The sequence below is a fragment of the Saccopteryx bilineata genome, chromosome 9 (assembly GCF_036850765.1).
Source record: "Saccopteryx bilineata isolate mSacBil1 chromosome 9, mSacBil1_pri_phased_curated, whole genome shotgun sequence".
Lineage (NCBI taxonomy): Eukaryota > Metazoa > Chordata > Mammalia > Chiroptera > Emballonuridae > Saccopteryx > Saccopteryx bilineata.
In genome coordinates, this window is record NC_089498.1 from 75,804,579 (window position 1) to 75,827,756 (window position 23,178).

Consider the following 23,178-nt stretch of genomic DNA (forward strand, 5'->3'; position numbering starts at 1 on the left):
CACTCTAGCGCCTGGGGCAGAGGCCACAGAGCCATCCCCAGCGCCCGGGCCATCTTTGCTCCAGTGGAGCCTTGGCTGCGGGAGGGGAAGAGAGAGACAGAGAGGAAGGCGCGGCGGAGGGGTGGAGAAGCAAATGGGCGCTTCTCCTATGTGCCCTGGCCGGGAATCGAACCCGGGTCCTCCGCACGCTAGGCCGATGCTCTACCGCTGAGCCAACCGGCCAGGGCAAAATCCCAATATTTTTTGCAGAAATAGAAAAACCCATCCTAAAATTCATATGGAATGTCAAAGAAACTAAATAGCCAAAACAACCTTTAAAAAGAAAAACAAAAATAATAATAAATAAATAATAAGAACTGAATAGCTTTGTTGGTTAGAGCATCATCCTGAAGTGCAGAGGTTGCCAGTTCGATCCTCAGTCAGGGCACATACAGGAACAGTTTGATGCTCCTATCTCTCTCACTCTTCCTCTCTCACTAAAATCAATCAATAAAAAATTTTAAAATAAATTAAAAGAAAAAAAATTTTAAAAAGTAGAGGACTCACACTTCTTGATTTCAAACTTACAAAATTATAGCTTTATTTTTTTCACAACAGGGTTGCGGCCAGAACACAGGTGTCATGAAAACCACCACTAAATCAAAGTCAAAATGAGAAAGGGAAAGACTCATATCAATACTGTTGTCATCAGACAGGTAGATTCTGACAAGTCTACAACTACTTGCCATCTGACCTATAGATGTGGTGGGATCAACAAAGAACCATTGAAAAATTTGAGGAGTCCACTGAGATGGGAGAGGGCTCCGAGTATGCCTGGGTCTAGGATAAACTGAAAACTGAACATGAGCGTGGTACCACCATTCGAAATTTGAAACCAGCAAGTATTATGTGACCATCATTGATGTCCCAGGACACAGGGACTTTGTCAAAAACATGATTACAGGCACATCTCAGGCTGACTGTGCTGCTCTGATTGTTGCTATTGACATTGATAAATCTGAAGTAGGCATCTCCAAAAATGCTTCTGGCTTGCACAATGGGTGTGAAACAACTGATTGCTGGTGTTAACAAAATGGACTCTACTGAGCTGTCCTACAGCCATAAAAGATATGAGAAAATTATTAAAGAAGTCAGCACCTACATTAAGAAAATTGGCTACAACCCTGACACAGTAGCGTTTGTGCCAATTTCTGGATAGCACAGTGACAACACACCAGGGTCAAGTACTAACATGCTTTGGTTCAAATGACAGAAAGTCACCCATAAAGATGGCAATGCCAGTGGAACCACACTGCTTGAAGCTCCGGATTGCATCTGCCATCATCTTGACCAACTGACAAGCCTCTGTGTCTGTCCCTCCAGGGTGTCTACAGAATTAATAGTACTGGTACTGTCCCTGTGGGCCAAGTGGAGACTGGTGTCCTCAAACCCAGCATGGTGGTCGCCTTTTCTCCAGTCAGTGTTACAACTGAAGTAAAGTCTGTTGAGATGCACCATAAAGTTTTAAGTGAAGCACTTCCTGGGGCCAATGTGGACTTCAATGTCAAGAACGTGTCTGTCGGCCCTGGCCGGTTGGCTCAGCAGTAGAGCGTCGGCCTGGCGTGCGGGGGACCAGGGTTTGATTCCCGGCCAGGGCACATAGGAGAAGCGCCCATTTGCTTCTCCACCCCCCCTTCCTCTCTGTCTCTCTCTTCCCCTCCCGCAGCCAAGGCTCCATTGGAGCAGGGATGGCCCGGGCACTGGGGATGGCTCCTTGGCCTCTGTCTCAGGCGCTAGAGTGGCTCTGGTCGCAGCAGAGCGACGCCCGGAGGGGCAGAGCATCACCCCCTGGTGAGCAGAGTGTCGCCCCCTGGTGGGTGTGCCGGGTGGATCCTGGACGGGCGCATGCAGGAGTCTGTCTGACTGTCTCTCCCCGTTTCCAGCTTCAGAAAAATACAAAAAAAAAAAAAAAAGAACGTGTCTGTCGAAGATGTTCATTGTGGCGATGTGGCTGGTGACAGCAAAATGACACACCAGTGGAAGCACTGGCTTCACAGCTCAGGTGATTATCCTGAACCATCCAGGCCAAATCAGTGCCGGATATGCACCTGTGCTGGACTGTCACACAGCTCACAGTGCTTGCAGATTTGCTGAGCTGAAGGAGAAGACTGATCATTGTTCTGGGAAAAAGTTGGAAGATGGCCCAAAGTTTCTGAAACCTGGTGGTACTTCCATCATCAGAATGGTTCCTGGCAAGCTCACATATTGAGAGATTCTCTGACTATCCTCTTCTGGGCCATTTTGCTGTTCGTAACATGAGACAGACAGTCGCTGTGGGTGTCATCAAACAGTGGGTGAGAAGGCAGCTGCAGCTGGCAAAGTCACCAACTCTGCCCAGAAAGTTCAGAAGGCTAAATAAATATTATCCCCAATACCTGCCACCTGAGTCTTAATTGGTGGTAGAAGAAGTCTCAGAACTATTTGTCTCAATTGGCCACTTAAGTTTAATAGTAAGACTGGTTCATGATTATAAAGCATTGTAAAAACTTCAGAAGGAAAAGAGAACGTTTTGTGGACCATTTGGTGTGTGTGTGTGTGTATGTGTGTGTGTGTAGCAGTTTTTAAGTTATCAGTTTTTAAAATCTGTACTTTTTTATATAAATACATTTTTATTAATTTTAATGAGGTGACATCAATAAATCAGGGTACATATATTCAAAGAAAACATGCCCAGGTTATCTTGTCATTCAATTATATTGTATACCCATCACCCAAAGTCAGATTGTCCTCCGTCACCTTCTATCTAGTTTTCTCTGTGCCCCTCCCCCACCCCCTTCCCCTCTGCCTCCCCCCCCCCCATAACCACCACACTCTTGTCCACGTCTCTTAGTCTCTCTCTCTCTTTTTTTTTTTCTGAAGCTGGAAACGGGGAGAGACAGTCAGACAGACTCCCGCATGCGCCCGACCGGGATCCACCCGGCACGCCCACCAGGGACGACGCTCTGCCCACCAGGGGGCGATGCTCTGCCCCTCCCGGGCGTCGCTCTGCCGTGACCAGAGCCACTCTAGCGCCTGGGGCAGAGAACAAGGAGCCATCCCCAGCGCCCGGGCCATCTTTGCTCCAATGGAGCCTTGGCTGCGGGAGGGGAAGAGAGAGACAGAGAGGAAGGAGGGGCGGGGGGGGGGTGGAGAAGCAAATGGGCGCTTCTCCTATGTGCCCTGGCCGGGAATCGAACCCGGGTCCCCCGCATGCCAGGCTGACGCTTTACCGCTGAGCCAACCAGCCAGGGCCTTAGTCTCGTTTTTATGTCCCACCAATGTATGGAATCATGTAGTTCTTGGTTTTTTCTGATTTACTTATTTCACTCCGTATAATGTTATCAAGATCCCACCATTTTGTTGTAAATGATCCAATGTCATCATTTCTTATGGCTGAGTAGTATTCCATAGTGTATATATGCCACATCTTCTTTATCCAGTCTTCTATTGAAGGGCTTTTTGGTTGTTTCCATGTCTTGGCCACTGTGAACAATGCTGCAATGAACATGGGGCTACATGTGTCTTTACGTATCAATGTTTGTGAGTTTTGGGGGTATATACCCAGTAGAGGGATTGCTGGGTCATAAGATAGTTCTATTTTCAGTTTTTTGAGGAACCACCATACTTTCTTCCATAATGGTTGTACTACTTTACATTCCCACCAACAGTGAATGAGGGTTCCTTTTTCTCCACAGCCTCTCCAACATTTGCTATTTCCTGTCTTGTTGATAATAGCTAATCTAACAGGTGTGAGGTGGTATCGCATTGTACTTTTGATTTGCATTTCTCTAATAACTAATGAAGATGAGCATCTTTTCATATATCTGTTGGCCATTTGTATTTCTTCCTGGGAGAAGTGTCTGTTCATGTCCTCTTCCCATTTTTTTATTGGTTTGTTTGTTGTTGAGTTTTATGAGTTTTTGAATATTTTGGACATTAGGCCTTATCTGAGCTATTGTTTGAAAATATCATTTCCCATTTAGTTGGCTGTCTGTTTATTTTGTTGTCAGTTTCCATTACTGAGCAAAAACTTCTTAGTCTGATGTAGTCCCATTCATTTATCTTTGCCTTCACTTCCCTTGCCTTTGGAGTCAAATTCATAAAGTGAATTTGAAACCCAGGTCCATGAGTTTAGTACCTATGTCTTCTCCTATATACTTTATTGTTTCAGGTCTTATATTTAGGTCTTTGATTCATTTTGAATTAATTTTAGTACAAGGGGACAAGCTGTAGTCGAGTTTTATTCTTTTGCATGTGGCTTTCCAGTTTTCCCAGCACCATTTGTTGAAGAGGCTTTCTTTTCTCCATTGTGTGTTGTTGGCCCCTTTATCGAAAATTATTTGACCATATATATGTGGTTTTATTTCTGGACTTTCTATTCTGTTCCATTGGTCTGAGTGTCTATTTTTCTGCCAATACCATGCTGTTTTGATTGTCGTGGCCCTATAATATAGTTTGAAGTCAGGTATTGTAATGCCCTCAGCTTCATTCTTTTTCCTATATATGGTACTATAAAAAACCCCAAATAGCTAAAATCTGTACTTTTTAATGGAAACAACTTGACCAAAAATTTATTACAGATTTTTGAGACCCATTGAAACAAAGTAAAATGAGGAAAAAAACTTTAAAAAGTTACAGTAACCAGCATAGTACTGGTATAAAGACACACATATAGACCAATGCAATGGAATGGAGAGTCCAGAAATAAACCTTTGCATATATAGTCAAACTATTTTTGGCAAAGGTGCCAGGAGCATTCAATAGGGAAAGGACAGTCTTTTCAACAAATAGTGCTAGGAAAACTGAAGATGAACATACAAAAGAATGAAGCTGGACCCTTACCTAACACTATATACAAAAATAACTCAGAATGGACCAAAGACCTAAACATAAGACCTAAAACTATAAAACTCTGAGAAGAAAACATAGGACAATAGCTTCAGAACATTGGATTTGGCAATGATTTCTTAGATTTGATAACAAAGGCACACAGGCTACAAAAGAAAAGATAGACAAATTGAACTTGACAAAAAAAACCTTGTACATCAAAAGGTACCATCGACACAGTAAAAACATAACTCACAATGGTTTAGGGAGAAGTGGGAAAATATTTATAAATTATATATCTAGTAAGGGGTTAATATTCAGAATACTGTATATATAAAAGATTCCTAAAACTCAGTAAAAGAAATATTAAACAACCTGACTCAAAAATTGACAAAGGACTTGAATAGAATTTTCCCAAAGATTTACAAATGACCAAAAAGCACAGGAAGAGATACTCAATATCACTAATCATCAAGGAATCAAACCACAACCTGACCAGGCAGTAGAGCAATGGATAGAACATTGGACTGGGATGCAAAAGTCCCAGATTTGAAACCCCAAGGTCACTGGCTTGAGCACGGGCTCACCAGCTTGAGTGCAGGGCTGCTGGCTTGAACATGGGATCACAGACATGATCCCCATGGTTTCTGGCTTGAAGCCCAAATTCACTGGCTTGAGCCCAAGGTCGCTGGCTTGAGCAAAGAGTCATTCACTCTGCTGCATCCCCCGCCTCCGATCAAGGCACATATGAGAAAGCAATCAATGAACAACTAAGGTGCCACAATAAAGAATTGATGCTGCCCTGGCCGGTTGGCTCAGTGGTAGAGCGTCGGCCTAGCGTGCGGAGGACCCGGGTTCGATTCCTGGCCAGGGCACACAGGAGAAGCGCCCATTTGCTTCTCCACCCCTCCAACGCGCTTTCCTCTCTGTCTCTCTCTTCCCCTCCTGCAGCCAAGGCTCCATTGGAGCAAAGATGGCCTGGGCGCTGGGCATGGCTCTGTGGCCTTTGCCTCAGGCACTAGAGTGGCTCTGGTCGCAACATGGCGACGCCCAGGATGGGTAGAGCATCGCCCCCTGGTGGGCAGAGTGTCGCCCCTGGTGGGCGTGCTGGGTGGATCCCGGTCGGGCGCATGCAGGAGTCTGTCTGACTGTCTCTCCCCATTTCCAGCTTTAGAAAAATGAAAAAAAAAAAAAAAGAATTGATGCTTCCTGTCTCTCTCTTCCATTCTGTCTGTCCCTATCTGTCCATCTCTCTGTCTCTGTCACACACACAAACAAAAAAAAGGAATCAAACCACAATGAAATACCACCTCTCACCCATTAGGGCAGCCATTATAAACAAAACAAAAATAACAATTGTTGATGAGGAAGTGAGAGATTAGAACTCTTTACAATGTGGGAATGTAAAACAGTGCAGCCACTTTAGAAAACAATAAGGTGGTTCCTCAAAAAATTAAAATTATTGCCATATGATAGAGCAATCCTACTTCTGTGTATATACCCACAAGAACTGAAAGTAGAATTTCAAAGAGATATTTGTATATCCATGTTCATAGCATCATTATTCATAATAGTTAAAAGGTACAAACAACTCAAGTGCCCATTAACAGATGATGAATAAGGAAAGTGTGGTATATACATACAAGGGAATATTACTTAGCATTTAGAAGGAAGGAAATTCTGACATATGCTTCAACATGGATGAACCCTTGAGGACATATGCTGAGTAAAATAAACCACTCACAATAGGACATAACAATTTATTTATACAAACTGATGTTTTGAACTTGTAGTCTAAATGTTCCTCTGTCAATTCATTTAGAATTTAGAAAATATTTTCCACTTGAAAAAATTACAAATGTGAAAATATGTTCAAAATCACTAGTCATTAGAGAAATGCAAAACAAAACCAGGAGATATCACTTCAATGCATTAGAATGGCTGTAAATTTTTAAAATAATGGACAATAACAAGCAGTAGGGAGAATATGGAGAAAATGAAATCTTCACCCACTGCTGGTGGGAATGTAAAATATTAGTACAGCTTTTTGGAAAACAGTTTGGAAGTTACTCAAAAAGTTATAGTTTCCATATGACATTGGCAATCCTATTTCTTAGTATATACTCAAAAGAAGCGAAAACATACATTTATACAAAAATTTACCATACTTCCCCATGTATAAGATGCACCTTTATTTTGGGGCCCAAAAGTTGAAAAAAAAAGTATAACATAAAGTTATTGAACTTAAGTTTTATTCATCATAAAATTCATACAACTCTTCATCACTGTCAAAACTCCCATCCATTAGCTTGTCCTCATCTGTGTCTGATGACGAATCACTGTCTTCATATATTGCCTTGTCCTCAGTTCCATCTATGGCATCTGAAATGCCATACTTCTTAAATGACTTGAAAACTATCTCAATCTTGATATTATAAACTTCTCCGATAATTGGTTTCTTCACTTTTCCTGTGGGTGTCAAATTGTCCCCAGAAGACTTCATCCATTGCTTCCATTCATCTCTCATGACAGCTTTGAAGGGTTTGTTAATGCTGACATCAAGTGGTTGGAACTGGGATGTCAAGCCTCCAGATATGACTGCAAGTTTTGTTTTTTGCTCTGCAGCAATCTTCTTTTTTTGGTGGGGGAGAGGGTTGTTATGTGTGCCCTGAACTGATCAAGCACCAACAGGGAAGGCTTGTGTAAGAGCCCACTTGGTCTTCTTCTCCAAACTTTCTCAAACGAGATCATCATCCCATCCTGAAACATCCAACCCTTGTCATGTATGTGGACAATCACTCCTCAAGGAATGTCTTCTTTTGGCATTGTTTTGTATTTGAAAATCAGCATAGGAGGCAGCTTTGTTCCATCAGCACAACAAACTAGAGCAGGAGTCGGGAACCTTTTTGGCTGAGGGAGCCATGAACGCCACATATTTAAAAATGTAATTCCATGAGAGCCATACAACGACCTATGTATGTTATGCATTATCCAATAAAAATTTGGTGTTGTCCCGGAGGACAGCTGTGATTGGCTCCAGCCATCTGCAACCATGAACATGAGTGGTAGGAAATGAATGGATTGTAATACATGAGAATATTTTATATTTTTAATGTTATTTTTTTTATTAAAGATTTGTCTGCGAGCCAGATGCAGCCATCAAAAGAGAACATCTGGCTCACAAGCCATAGGTTCCCGACCCCTGAACTAGAGCAACTGTATAATAGCTCTTTTCACATCTGCTTGTCTTCACAGTTAGAGTTTTCACCGCCTTCTTATCAACAGTTCTGTTACTTGGGACATCAAACTGAAGGGGGACTTCGTCCATGTTTGCAATCTGTCCCAACCCAAACTCATGTGTCTTCCGACACTGAACGACAAAATGATAAAATTCAAAGACCCTCTGCTCAGAGCTTTCAGGCATCTTTTGGGCAAGTCTGGTGCATGTATACATGCTTAGTCCATCCCGTTTCATGAACCTGAAGCACCAATTGTGTCCTCCTTTGAAATCAGTAAATTATTTTTCATTAGCAATTCTTCTTGCCTCATGCTGAACCATCTTTGTGGACACAGGAATTCCAATTGCCCTTTGCTCTTCAATCCATATCTTCAATTCCCTCTAAATCAGACCATTTTGCTGACTTGCCTTTCATGGCTTTCTTCTGCCGTGGCATTATCAGTAGGGTTTCTTCTTCTCGTAGCCAGTCTCAGATTGATTTCTCAGTTGGAGGAGAACCAAACTTACGTTTAGCAGCATGATTTCCATTCACTTTTCCAAACTGGATTGCTTTTAACTTGAATTCAGCACTGTACGAAAATCTTTTCTGAGCCATTTCTGGAGAGAACGTGTCAAAACATAACCTATCATAATATACCAGTAACAAGTGCAAAACAATGAGCGCAAAGACAACAAGCATGAAAAAGTGGGAAATTCAAGTAAAAGTAAAAAAACTACAACCACTGTATAAGATGCACCCAGCTTTTAGACCCAAAATTTTTCAAAAAAGGGTTCATCTTATACATGGGGAAATATGGTACATACTTTATACATTAATATTCATAGCAGCATTATTTATAATAGCCAAAAAGTGGAAACCAGTCAAATGCTCATCAATAATGAGTGAAGAAACAAAATGTGGTCTACAATAGAATAAAAAGGAATAAAATACTAACACATGCTACAACATGAATAACCCTCAAAAACATTACGCTAAATGAAAGAAAGTAGTCACAAAAGATTTTATTTATATAAACTGTCTACAATAGGCAAATCTCTATATAAAGTAAATTAGTGGTTACCTCAGGCTGAGGGTGAAGAGGAACGAGGGGTGACTATTAATGGCACATGGTTTCTTTTCAGAGTGATGTAAATTCTCTAAAACCAGATTGTGGTGTTGCTGTGATACTAAAGCTTCTTTTAAAAAAAAGTCTATTGAAAGTACAGCATAGGGAATATAGTCAATAATATCTCAAAAACCATGTATGGTCCTAGGTGAATACTGAAAGTATCAGAGGAAATACTTTTTAAAGTATATGATTGTCTCATCACTATGCTGTATATCTGAAACCAATGCAAAATAATACTAAAAGTAAACTGTAATTGAAAATTTTAAAATTAATTTTTAAAATAATGAAAAATACCTATTAAAATTTTATTGTGATGATGGTTGCACAACTCTGTAAATACAGTATAATAGTAAATACTACTACTGTACACTTTAAATGGGTGAATGTTATGGCAGGTGAATTATATCTTAGTAATTAAATAAATATAAATGAAAGTTCAGAGCATTTTTTCAAACATGTTTATTCAGATCATGATGCATGTGGTAGGAAGCACTAAGAATTAGAGAACTCAATTGTCACTCATAACACATTGCAAGGGCTCAATAAATGTTTACTGAATTTGTTGAATACAGGTTTTATCATTTAATTATTTACAAGAAATTAACAGTTTTCTTTTGGTATACAGTTCTATGAATTTTAACACATGTATACATTCATGTTACCATCACCAAAATCAAAATACAGAATAGTTCCACCACCCCAGAAAATTTCCTAATGCTTTCTTTTTAGTCATCTTTTCCCCTACCCATAACCTTTGGCAACCAGGAATTTGTTATCCATCATTAGTTTTGTCTTTTCAAGAATGTCATATAAATAGAACCATACTGTGTGTAACCTTTGACACTGGTTTCTTTCACTGAGTATAATGCCTTTGAGATTCATCCAAGTTGTTGTGTGTCTCAGTTGTTCTTTTATTGTTGAGTAGTATTTCACTATATCAATAGATCAGAGTTTGTTTATCCATTCACCCTCTGAAGAATAGTTGAGCTGCTTCAGTTTGGGCAGTTATGACTAAAACTTCTATGAACATTTGTGTACATAAGATTTCATTCCTTTAAGGTAAATACCCAGGAATGAGTCATATGGTAAATATATAAGAAACTGCAAAATTATTTTCCAGAGTGGCTGTTTCACTATGCATTTCCTCCAGCAAAATATGAGAGTTTCAATTGCTTTTTATTCTCAGCAGTACCTGATATTGTCAACATTTTTCATTTTAGTTATTCTAATAAGTATGCAGTGGTATTTCACTCTGGTTTCAATCTTCATCCGCTAATGGCTAATGATATTGAACATCATTTAAATATTCTTATTTATCATACTCAATTTCTCGTTAGTAAACTGTTCATTCCTTTGTCCATTTTTATTTGGTTGTTTTTTTTGTTTTTTTTTTTAAATTTTTTATTTATTCATTTTAGAGAGGAAAGGGAAAGACAGAGAGAGAGAGAGAGGAGAGAGACAGAGAGAGAGAGAAGGGGGGAGGAGCTGGAAGCATCAACTCCCATATGTGCCTTGACCAGGCAAGCCCAGGGTTTCGAACCGGCAACCTCAGCATTTCCAGGTCGACGCTTTATCCACTGCGCCACCACAGGTCAGGCTATTTGGTTGTTTTTTTAATTGAGTTTTGAAAGTTCTTAATATTCTGAAATCAAATCCTTTGTCAGATATATATTTTGCAAATATTTTCTTCTAGTCTGTATCTTTCCTTTTTTTTTTTACAGTGTCTTTCACGGATCATATGTTCTTAATTTTTATGAAATTCCATTTATCAAATTATTTTTTGATAAATCATGCTTTGGAGTCATGTCTAAGAACTCTTTAGCTAACTCCAGGTCATGAAGATTTTCTCCTCTGTTTTCTTTTAAAAGTTTTATAGTTTTATATTCTGATTTATGATACATTTTGAGTTGATTTTTATACGATATTTGAGGTTTTGTTCACGTGTTAATTTTTTGGGAGGTCATATGCTTGGCTATATTGTTATTATTTACTTTTTCTAATTTACTTGTTTCACTCAGTATAATGTTCTCAAGGTCCACCCATGTTGTCGTAAATGTCATTATGTCATGGTTTCTTATGGCTAAGTAGTATTCCATTGTATATATGTACCACATCTTCTTTATTCAATCCTCTATTGAGGGACACTTTGGTTGTTTCTATGTCTTGGCCACTGTAAATAATGCTGCAAAGAACATGGAGATGCATGTGTCTTTACATACCAATATTTTCGAGTTTTGGGGGTACATACCCAGTAGAGGGATTGCTGGGTCAAATGGTAATTCTATTCTTAATTTTTTGAGGAACCACCATACTTTCTTCCATAATGGTTGTACTAATTTGCATTCCCACCAGCAGTGAATGAGGGTTCCTTTTTCTCCACAGCCTCTCCAACACTTGTTTTTATCTGTCTTGTTGATAATAGCCAGTCTAACTGGTGTGACGTGGTATCTCATTGTAGTGTTGATTTGCATTTCTCAAATAGCTAGTGAAGATGAGCAACTTTTCACATACCTTTTGGCCATTTGTATGTCCTCTTTGGAGAATTTTCTGTTCAGGTCCTCTCCTCATTTTTTAATTGGATTGTTTGCTTGTTTGTTGCTGATCTTTGTGAGTTCTTTATATATTTTGGATATTAACTTCTTATCTGAGCTGTTGTTTATAAATATCATCTCTCATTTAGTTGGCTGCCTGTTTGTTTTTTTTGTCAGTTTCTTTTGCTGTGCAGAAGCTTTTTAGTTTGATGTAGTCCCATTCGTTTATTTTTGCCTTTACTTCCCTTGCCTTTGGGGTCAAATTCATAAATTATTCTCTACAGCCAAGGTCTATGAGCTTGGTACCTATGTTTTCTTCTATGTAATTTGTAGTTTCAGGTATTATATTTAGGCCTTCAATCCATTTGAATTAATTTTTGTGCAGGGGACAAACTTTAGTCAAGTTTCATTATTTGGAATGTAGTTTTCCAATTTCCCCAGCACCATTTATTGAAGAGGTTTTCTTTTCTGCATTACGTGTTTTTGGCTCCTTTGTCAAGATTATTTGTCCATATATATGTGGTTTTTATTTTTGGGTTCTCAATTCTGTTCCATTGGTCTGTGTGTCTGTTTTTCTGCCAATAACATGCTGTTTTGATTATCGTGACTCTACAGTATAATTTGATGTCAGGTGGTCTGATATCTCTGGCTTCATTCTTTTTCTTCAGGATTGCTTTGGCTATTTGGGATTTTCTATGGTTCCATACAAACCTGGTAATTTTTTGTCTTTTTTTTTTAATGAAATAAGAATTCTGATGGGGATTGCATTAAATTTGTATATTGCTTTGATAAAGTGGCCATTTTAGTGATGTTGATTCTTCCAATCCATGAACATAGAATATTTTTCCACTTCACTGAGTCTTTTTCAGTTTCTTTCAATAATGTTTTCAGTATACAAGTCCTTCACATTCTTTTTTAAGTTTATTCCTAGGTACTTTATTTTTTGTTGTTGCAATTGTAAAAGAAATTGGTTTTTTTAAGTTCACTTTCCAAAGTTGCACTGTTGGCATATAGAAAAGCAGTAGGCTTCTGTTTATCCTGTGACTTCACTGTATTGGTTTATTGTTTCTAAAGTTTTTTGGTGGAGTTTTTGAAGTTTTCTATATACAGGATCATGTCATCTGCAAAAAGTGATACCTTTACCTCTTCTTTCCCGATATGAATGCCTTTTATTTCTTTCTCTTGCCTGACTGCTCTGGCTAAAACTTCCAGAACTATGTTGAATAAGAGCTAAGAGCAGAGAGAGTGGGCAGCCTTGTCTCATTCCTGATTTTAGAGAAAAAGCCATCCTTTTTTTCACCATTTAGTATGATATTAACTGATGGTTTGTCATATATGGCCTTTCTATTCCGATTTTATTGAATGTTTTAAACATAAAGGGATGTTGTATCTTATCTTCATGCCTTTTCTGCATCTATTGATAGGATCATATGGTTTTTGTTCTTTGTTTTGTTGATTGATTTTCATATGTTGAACCATCCTTGTGCTCCTGGGATGAATCCCATTTGATTGTGATGTATTATTTTCTTAATGCGATGTTGTATTCAATTTGCTAGTATTTTGTTTAGGATTTTAGCATCTGTATTCATTTGAGATATTGGTCTGTAGTTTACTTTTTTGTGTGTTGTCCTTGCCAGGTTTTAGTATGAGGGTTATGTTGGCCTCATAAAATGTGTTGGGGAGTATTGCTTCATCTTCAATTTTTTGGAAGACTTTGAAAAAGATAGGTACCAAATCTTCTTTGAATGTTTGGGAGAATTCACTAGTGTAAACATCTGGTCCTGGACTTTTGTTTTTGACAGTTGTTTCTATTTCCTCCCTGCTTATAGGTCTCTACTTCACTTATAGGTTTTCTACTTCTTCATGGTTCAGTCTATGAAGATTGTACAGTTCTAGGAATTTACCCATTTCCTCTAGGTTGTTGAATATGGTGGCATATAATCTTTCACAATATTCTACTATGATCTTTTGTATATCTATGATGTCTGTGGTAATTTCTCCTCTTTCATTTCAGATTTTGTTTATATGAGTCCTTCCTCTTTTTTCCTTAGTGAGTCTAGCCAGTGGTTTGTCAATTATATTAATCTTCTCAAAGAATCAGCTCTTTGTTATATTAACTTTTTCTATAGTTTTTTGTTCTCTATTTCATTTAGTTCTGCTCTAATTTTTACTATTTCCTTTCTTCTGCCGACTTTGGGTTGCCTTTATTCTTCCTTTTCTAGTTACTTAAGGTGTGATGTTAAGTTGTTTACTTGGGATCTCTCTTGTTTCTTGATATAAGACTATAATTATATAAAAATTCCCTCTTATTACTGCTTTCACTGCATCCCAAAAACTTTGATATGTTGTGTTGTCATTTTCATTTGTCTGTATACATCTTTTGATCTCTGCTTTTATTTCTTCTTTGACCAAGCCATTTTTTAGAAGCATGTTGTTTAATTTCCACATTTTTATGGGTTTCTTTACTTCTATTTTACAGTTGAATTCTAATTTCAAAGCTTTATGATTAGAAAATATGCTTGGTATAGTTTCAATCTTCCTGAATTTGTTGATGTTAGTTTTGTGGCCCAACATATGGTCTATCTTTGAGAATGTTCCATGCACAATGAAGAAGAATGTATAAATATAATCTGACATTTTGGGATAAAATGTCCTATAAATGTCTATTATGTCCACTTGATCCAGAGTGTCATTTAAGGCTATTTCTTTATTGATATTCTGTTTGGATGATTTATATAAAGCCATCAATGGTGTGTTGAAATCTCCAATTATGACTGTGTTTTTGTGTGCTTCTATTTTTAGATCAATTAATAGATGTCTCATATATTTTGGTGCTCCCTGGTTTGGTACATATATATTAAAAAGTGTTATGTCTTCTTGATACAATACCTACTTATCATTATGAAATGTCCATCTTTGTCTCTGGTTACCTTTGTTGTCTTGAAGTCAGTATTGTCAGATATTAGTATGGCAACACCTGCTTTTCTTTGAATATTATTTGCTTGGAGAATCGTTTTCCAACCTTTCACTTTGAATCTACTTTTGTCTTTACAGCTTAGATGTGTCTCTCAAAGGCAGCATATGTTTGGGTTTTGCTTTTTGATCCAATCTGCTACTCTGTGCCTCTTTATTGGTGAGTTCAGTCCATTTACATTTAGGGTAATTATTGACACTTGAGGATTTCCCATAGCCATTTTATGTTTTGCTTTCTGGTAGCTCTATGTCTTATTTGGTTCTTCTCTTTTTTTTTCCTGTCAGTTATTTTTGTTTAATGGCCCATACTTCTTTCCCCATTTCCTTTTTTTTTTTAAAGCTGTGTTTTTCAATAGTGGCTTTTTCATGGGTTGTTACCATTAAGTTAAGAATGTTCATATGCATAAGAGTCCCTTGTCATATGAGTGATTCTGTACTCCATCCTCCTTTGCTACTACAGATCTTTACCCTCTCCCCTTTTATGTTATTGTTGTCACAGATTATCCTTGTCTTTATTGTGACCTTGTTGGAGCTTTTACTTGTAGTTTTGAATTGTTTTGTTCTTTGTGTCTGGTGAAATAACCCCCATAAGTATTTCCTGCACTGGGGGTTTTCTGGTGATAAACTCCCTCAGCTTCTGTATGTCTGTAAAAGTTTTTATTTCTCCTTCATATTTGAAGGATAATTTTGATAGATATAGGATTCTTGGCTGGTAATTCCTCTCTTCAGTGGTTTGAATGTTTGGGTCCAGTCTCATCTGTAGAGTTTCTACTGAGAAGTCTGATGATAACCTAATGGGCTTTCCTTTATATGTTATGGTCTTCTTTTCCCTAGCTGCCTTGAGGATTCTTCCTTGATTGTTGATTTTTAACAATTTTTTTCATGATGTGCCTTGGAGTAGATCTGTTTGGGTTGTGGTAACTTGGCATTCTGTTTGCTTCTTGGATTCAAGGCTCTAACTCTTTCCATAGATTTGGGAAATTCTCATCAATTATTTTTTTTGAATAGGCTCTCCATTCCCTTCTTCTTCTTCTTCTGATATACCCATTATTCTTATATTGCTCTTTCTGATGGAGTCAGACAGTCCTTGTAGAGCTCTCTTGGTTCTTTTAATCCATGAGTCTCTCTCCTTTTCTCTCTGTAGCATCTCTAGTTGCCTGTCTTTGATGTCACTGGTTCTTTCCCCTATCTGGCTTGTTCTATTAGCTAAACTTTTTACCTCAGTCTTCAATTCACATATTGAGTTCTTCATCTCTGTTTCTAAAGTTTTAATCTCTTTGATGAGGTATTCTTTTTGTATAAGTACTGCGCGCTAACCAATTGCGCCACTGGAGCTCCGAGGTATTCTTTTTGTTCAATTTGTTTTTTGAGCTCATTAGGTTGCCTATTGGTGTCTTCTCACATCTCGTTGGGTATTTTCAAAACTTCAGTATTGAATTCTCTATCATTTAACTCCAAGGCTTCTATGTGATTGAGATTTTTTTCTGGAGATTTTTCATTTTCTTTCTGAAATATGTCTCTGTCTTGTGTAGTCAAGATATTCAATTTCTTCCTCCTTGATGGCATTTGAGAGTGGTATTCTTTTTCTTTTTCTGTATTTTTCCAAAGCTGGAAATGGGGAGGCAGTCAGACAGACACCTGCATGCGCCCGACCGGGATCCACCCGGCACACCCACCAGGGGGCAATGCTCTGCCCATCTGGGGCATTGCTCTGCTGCAACCAGAACCTTTCTAGTGCCTGAGGCAGAGACCACAGAACCATCCTTAGTGCCCGGGCCAACTTTGCTCCAGTGGAGCCTCAGCTGCGGGAGGGGAAGAGAGAGACAGAGAGGAAGGAGAGGGGGAGGGGTGGAGAAGCAGACGGGTGCTTCTCCTGTGTGCCCTGGCCAGGAATCGAACCCGGGACTCCTGCACGCCAGGCCAACACTCTACCATTGAGCCAACCAGCCAGGGCCTTGAGAGTGGTATTGTTAAGAACCTAACAAAAAACATTTTTTTTTTACAGAGACAGAGTGAAAGTCAGAGAGAGGGATAGACAGACAGGAATGCAGAGAGATGAGAAGCATAAATCATCAGTTTTTTTGTTGTGGCACTTTAGTTGTTCATTGATTGCTTTCTCATATGTGCCTTGACCGTGGGGTTATAGCAGACTGAGTAACCCTTGCTCGAGCCAGTGACCTTGGGTCCAAGCTGGTGAGATTTGCTTAAACCAGATGAACCCATGCTCAAGCTGGTGACCTCAGGGTCTCGAACTTGGGTCCTCCACATCCCAGTTCGATGCTCTATCCACTGTGCCACCTCCCAGTCAGGCACAAAAAACAATTTTAAAAAATTGAAAAGTTAAAAAAAATACAATAAAAAATATAAAAATTATGACAAGAAGAAAAACCACAGGAAAGAAGATCAAAAGCAAAGAAAAAAAATAAAAAATAAACACTCACAAAAAATAAGAATAAAAATATAAAATTATAAAAAAAGAAATTCAAAAATGAAAAAGAGAGGAAGGAATAAGAAGAATAAAAAGAAAAATATGGGGATAAAAAAGGAAAAATAAATTTTGGTTTTGAGATGTTTCTCCCAGTAGATGTTATGTTAAAAATTCTAGCTCTGTGAAGTTCCTGGGCTATCTGCTGAGATGTTGCTGTCCCTATTATGTAGGTGGGGCTGCAGTTGTGTTAGTGGGTGGGGCGTATTATGAGGGCTTTACAGCTCTAGCAATGGTGATCTCAGGCTTCTAGGCACTCCTTCCCATGTCTCAACAGACCTAGACCACCTCTGTTCTTCAGGGGAGAGAGCAGCTCTGGAGAACTAGCTGTGAGGTTTGTCTCTGCCACTCTCCATACCACAAGGTGAGGGAGGCAGGTGTGAGGTTGATTGGCAATGAGAGAAGGTCACATGAGGAACCAGGTCCAGAGACTTTGGCCAAAACCACCCACACCCATGACCGCCAAAAGAAACGGCCCAGGAGCATTTTGAAAAAATCTGTCAACCAATGATATTTCACCACAACATATCAACATATCAACCCGACACCACCCTACTGATGCTATAAATTACCCTCCAAGTGAGGGAATCTGAGTGACTTCCCTGGCCCCTGTCTTGTGGACCAGTGAACCTCGCCCGGATGTGCTCTAAATAAAGCTTTTGCTCAGCCACACTTGGTAGCTACATCCTTCTTTCTTCCTCGGTGGGAAATACCTTATGTTTGGTGCCGAAACCCAGGAGGAGCTTGAGTCCACGAGGACCACTCCTATCCCCTTCCCTTCCGAGGAAGACTGGGACCTCTGACCTCCTACCCACTTCAGCACATGGTGTGGTAAGTCCCCTGCCTCCAGCCTCCCCTCAGTTCTTTCTGACTCTGAGACTCCCTGTCTGTAATCGCAGCTGCGTCAGGGACTTCCTACCTGTTCCGAGTGCGTGTGTGCCCATGGAGACATCCCAGACACTCCCACTCTACCTGACCGTCCTGTGGCCAGAGATTGAGTTGCGGGATGCCAATTCTCATCTCTGATCACTCCAAGGCTGAGGGGAGCCATGGGGGCACAGGAATCTAAACTTGGCTCAAAAACATCCTTGGGGTGCCTTATCCGGACTCTTTCAAACATTGATCCCTCCCTAAAGAAGAAGAAACTTATCTTCTTCTCCAATGTGGCCTGGTCAAGATACCCACTGGATAACCAGACCAGGTGGCCTCCTGAAGGGACTTTTGATTTTAACACCCTTACTGATTTATGGAACTATTGCCAGAAAAACCTGAGAAATGGTTGGAAATCCCTTACATTCAGGGCTTCTGGTGTATGTGCTCCCATCCTAACCTCTGTGCTGCCTCCTGTATGGCACAGGTCTTTTTGGCCAGAGAAACCTCAGCTAACCCCCCCCTCCCGCTCCTGATCTTTCCTCCTTCACTGACCCCACTGAGGAACTCTCTTCTCCTCCTGCATGACCCCCTCCATCTTATCGGGGTCCTCCTCTTCCTTCGCCAGATCCTGTTTCTCATTCACCTGCAAATACCAGTCCCATTCTCTCCTCTCCTGTCGGTGCTCACACCAGATCTCACCCCAAGCCACCAGAGGGAGACAATCTTCTCTGCCCTCTCCGTGAGGTGGCCAGAGTGAAAGGAGTTGTTAGGGTTCGTGTTCCTTTTTCCCTCTCTTATCTGTCTGCGCTCAAAAAGCATTTAGGGAAAAAAAAGGCATTTAGGCTCCTACTCTTCTAATCCTACAGCCTATACCAAGGAATTCCAATATCTCACTCAGGCATATGACTTCACCTGACATAATCTCTATATTATTATGTCTTCTACCCTTACCCCTGACAAACGGGACCAGATCCAGATGGTGGCATGGACTCATGCCAATCAGGTTCACCTCAGAAATGACCAAGTGTCAGTTGGGGAATAGGCGGTCCCTGACATGGACCCCAACTAGGATTACCAGATGGGACAAACAAGTAGGAGGCAACGAGACCAAATGATTGAATGTCTCATGGCTGGCATGCAGAGCGCAGCACAAAAGGTAGTTAACTATGATAAATTAAGGGAAATTATTCAAGGACCTGAGGAAAATCCAGCTTTCTTCTTAAGCCACCTCACTGACGCTATGGTCCTCCATACTCATTTAGACCCTACCTCCAATGCCAGGTGTATTAGCTACTCACTTTATTTCCCAATCAGCCCTGGATATTCGGAAGAAACTTAAAAATGCGGAAGAGGGCCCCCAACCCCTATCCAAGACCTGATGAACATGGCATTTAAAGTTTTTAATGGTCAGGAGGAAAAGGCCGAGGCTGCTCGCCAGGCCCACTTGCAGAAAAAGGTAACACTCCAAATCTAGGCTCTTGTGGCAGCCCTGAGGCCGGCAGATCAACAGGGGCAAGGCACAGGAGGTTCCCGACCCAAGACCGGGCTGCAAAGAGGAACCCCACCAGGATCTTGCTTTAAATGTGGCAAAGAGGGTCACTGGGCCTGGCAGTGCCCCTGCCTGAGGCTGCCTACTAAGCCCTGCCCTAACTGCAAGCAGCCTGGCCACTGGCAGAGTGATTGCCCCCCTCAAGTAACAGGCTCTTCCTCGGCATCTCCACGCAGAGGACAAGCCACCCATATGGGAGGCCAAGCCAGCCAGGTGGGCCCATCGCTCGAACTTCTCTGTCTCATGGAGACTGATGCATCCCAGGCTCGAAGACCCCCATCACCCTCGCCAAGCCCAGAGTAATGCTACAGGTAGCGGGTAAGTCCATCTCCTTTCTTGTGGACACGGGGGTTACCTTCTCTGTTTTGCCATCACGCTCTGAACCTCTAGTTCCCTCATAGGTCTCAGTTATAGGAGTGGATAGGACCCCTTCCTTTCCTCTTTGTACGCCACCCCTGACATGTAGTTTGGATGGAATCCCCTTTTCGCAACTCCTTCTTAGTCATGCCATCATGCCCTGTACCCCTCCTGGTTCAGGACATTCTACAAAGTGTTGGAGCCAATATCCAGCTGACAACATCTTCCCACTTACCTCTACCACTTTTTACTGAAGGCTCTCCCACTACTACAGATCACCCTAACCTGATCACACCCCCTATTCCACCAGATATTATCAACCCTCAGGTGTGGGACACTTCTACCCCTGTGGTAGTGACCCACCACCCACCCATTCACATCCGCTTAAAGAATCCCTCTCAATTCCCATCTAGACCCCAATTCCCTATTTCAGCAAGTCACCAGCAGGGACTCAAACCAATAATTACCCACCTCTTGAACCAAGGCTTACTCATCCTCACGGACTCTTCCTGCAACACCCCCATCTTTCCTGTTTGAAAACCTTCAGGGGCTTATCACCTCATACAAGACTTATACCTAATCAACAAGGCAGTAGTTCCCCTCCATCCAGTAGTCCCTAATCCCTACACATTACTGTCACACATTCCCTCAGACAACACTCACTTCATGGTCCTAGACCTCAAGGATGCCTTCTTTACCATTCCTCTACACCCTCTTACTTTCTGTTTGCCTTTACTTGGACTGACCCAGACACCAATGCAGCCCAACAACTTACGTGGACCGTCCTGCCCCAGGGGTTCCAGGAAAGCCCACACCTGTTTGGACAGGCTAGCTCGGGATCTAGCTGCATGCAATCTTGAGACAAGTACCCTCTTACAATATGTAGATGACCTACTCCTCTGCAGCCCCTCCCTGTCTGCCTCAAGGAAACACACCGCCGCCCTTCTTAACTTCCTTGCCATGAAGGGATATCATGTCTCCTCTATTAAGGCTCAACTTTACTCTCAATCTGCAGTCTATCTGGGCATCGCCTTAACCCCCACCACCCAAGGTCTCATCCTAGATTGAACTCAGACCCTCCACAGTCTCCAACCAGGTACTACCACTGATCTGATTCTTTCTTTTCTCGGTCTGATGGGCTTCTTTAGACACTGGATTCCCAATTTTGCTCTCTTACCCAAACCCCTCTACAAGGCTGCAAAAGAGACTTCCACAGAACCTCTCACATCACCCAATGCCATCAAAAGGGTTTTCTCTACCCTTCGAGATGCCCTCATCTCCTCTCCCCCTCTTGCTTTACCTGACCCCAGATGCCCCTTCCACCTTTTCACTGATGCAAAGCATGGTAATGCAATTGGAGTACTGACTCAACCTGTGGGGCCTACATACTGCCCCATGGCATATCTCTCTAAACAATTAGACACCACCATCAAAGGTTGGCAGCCCTGCCTCTGGGCACTGGGCGTGGCAGCTGAACTCACCAAGGAAGCTACTAAATTCACCCTTTTCCAACCCATCACTGTCTTCTCCTCCCACAGGCTCACTGACCTCCTTTTGCACAAATCTCTTTCTCTTTGGGTCCTTCCCACCTACAAGAATTTCACCTCCTGTTCATTGAAAACCCTTCAGTCACTCTTTTGCCCACTCCCCGACTCAACCCACTCTACTGCCAGCTCCAGCAACACTTCCGGAACCCACCCACTCTTGTACAGAGCTAATAGATTTCCTCAACAGACCCAGAGATGGATTATCAGATTCTCCTTTAAAAGATCCAGATCTGGCCCTGGCCAGTTGGCTCAGCGGTAGAGCGTCGGCCTGGCGTGCGGGGGACCCGGGTTCGATTCCCAGCCAGGGCACATAGGAGAAGCGCCCATTTGCTTCTCCACCCCCACCCCCTCCTTCCTCTCTGTCTCTCTTTTCCCCTCCCGCAGCCAAGGCTCCATTGGAGCAAAGATGGCCTGGGCGCTGGGGATGGCTCCTTGGCCTCTGCCCCAGGCGCTAGAGTGGCTCTGGTCGCAGCAGAGCGACGCCCAGGAGGGGCAGAGCATCGCCCCCTGGTGGGCAGAGCGTTGCCCCTGGTGGGCGTGCTGGGTGGATCCCGGTCGGGCGCATGCGGGAGTCTGTCTGACTGTCTCTCCCCATTTCCAGCTTCAGAAAAATACCAAAAAAAAAAAAAAAAAAAAGATCCAGATCTAATACTCTTTGTAGACAGGAGCTCTGTACAGGGACCTGATGGACGAAGACAGGCGGCCTATGCAGTGGTCACCACCTCTTCTACCCTAGAAGCCCAACAGCTGCCAGAGGGCACCACCTCCCAGAAAGCAGAGCTAACTGCCCTCACGTGGGCATTCACTCTGGCCCAGGGAAAACACGTAACCATATATACTGACTCTAAATATGCTTTTCTTATTACCCACAGCCACTCTGCCCTCTGGAAGGAAAGGGGCTTCCTCACTACCAAGGGCTCCCCCATAATCAATGCTACCCTCATTTCTAAACTTTTGCAGGCATTACAGCTTCCCACTGAGGGGGCCATGGTACATTGTAAGGGCCATCAAACCTCTCAGGACCCGAGGGCCTTAGGAAATGCTCGGGCCGACGCGCAGCTCAAAAACTCACTCTGGGAGCATCCCCCACTCCTCTCATGTTTCTCTCCACCTCCTTGAAACCTTCCTACACAGGAAGGTCCTCCTCAGAAAAGGTGAAGACGTTGCAACCAGGGATGGATATTTCTCAGAGATAGAATTGCCTTACCAAAAGGACAGGCTGAAACTCTCCTTTCTGATATCCACTGTTCCTTACATATAGGGCCAAAAGCTATCAGTTCTTGCAACCACTCTTTTTTTTCCCAGGTCTCCAGTAGACTGTCAAAAAGGTACACACAGCATGCGCTATCTGTTCCAAAGCCTCTACACAAGGGGGACTCCGCCCCCGCTTCCCCACTCATCCACTGAGGGGGCACGTGCCAGGCCAGGATTGGCAAATCGACTTCACTCATCTGCCCCTTCACAAAAAAATTTTGTTATCTCTTAACTTTTGTTGATACCTTTTCAGGGTGGATAGAAGCCTTTCCCACCTCTCGAGAGACGGCAGACACCGTTGCCTCCATTCTCATTGAAAACATCATCCCGTGGTTTGGACTGCTGACTACCATCCAGTCAGACAATAGCCTGGCCTTCACTGCCCAAATAGTCCAGCAGGTTGCCACCTCTCTCAAC

General features: G+C 41.8%; 1 protein-coding gene and 1 pseudogene across 5 annotated transcripts in view; one reads left to right on the top strand and one right to left on the bottom strand.

Annotated features, from left to right (window-relative positions):
- The window catches only part of CFAP70 (cilia and flagella associated protein 70), a 188,363-nt gene that overhangs the window by 70,803 nt on the left and 94,382 nt on the right, over positions 1–23,178 (bottom strand). The window lies entirely within an intron of this gene.
- Positions 651–2,398, top strand: LOC136313006 (elongation factor 1-alpha 1-like; annotated as a pseudogene).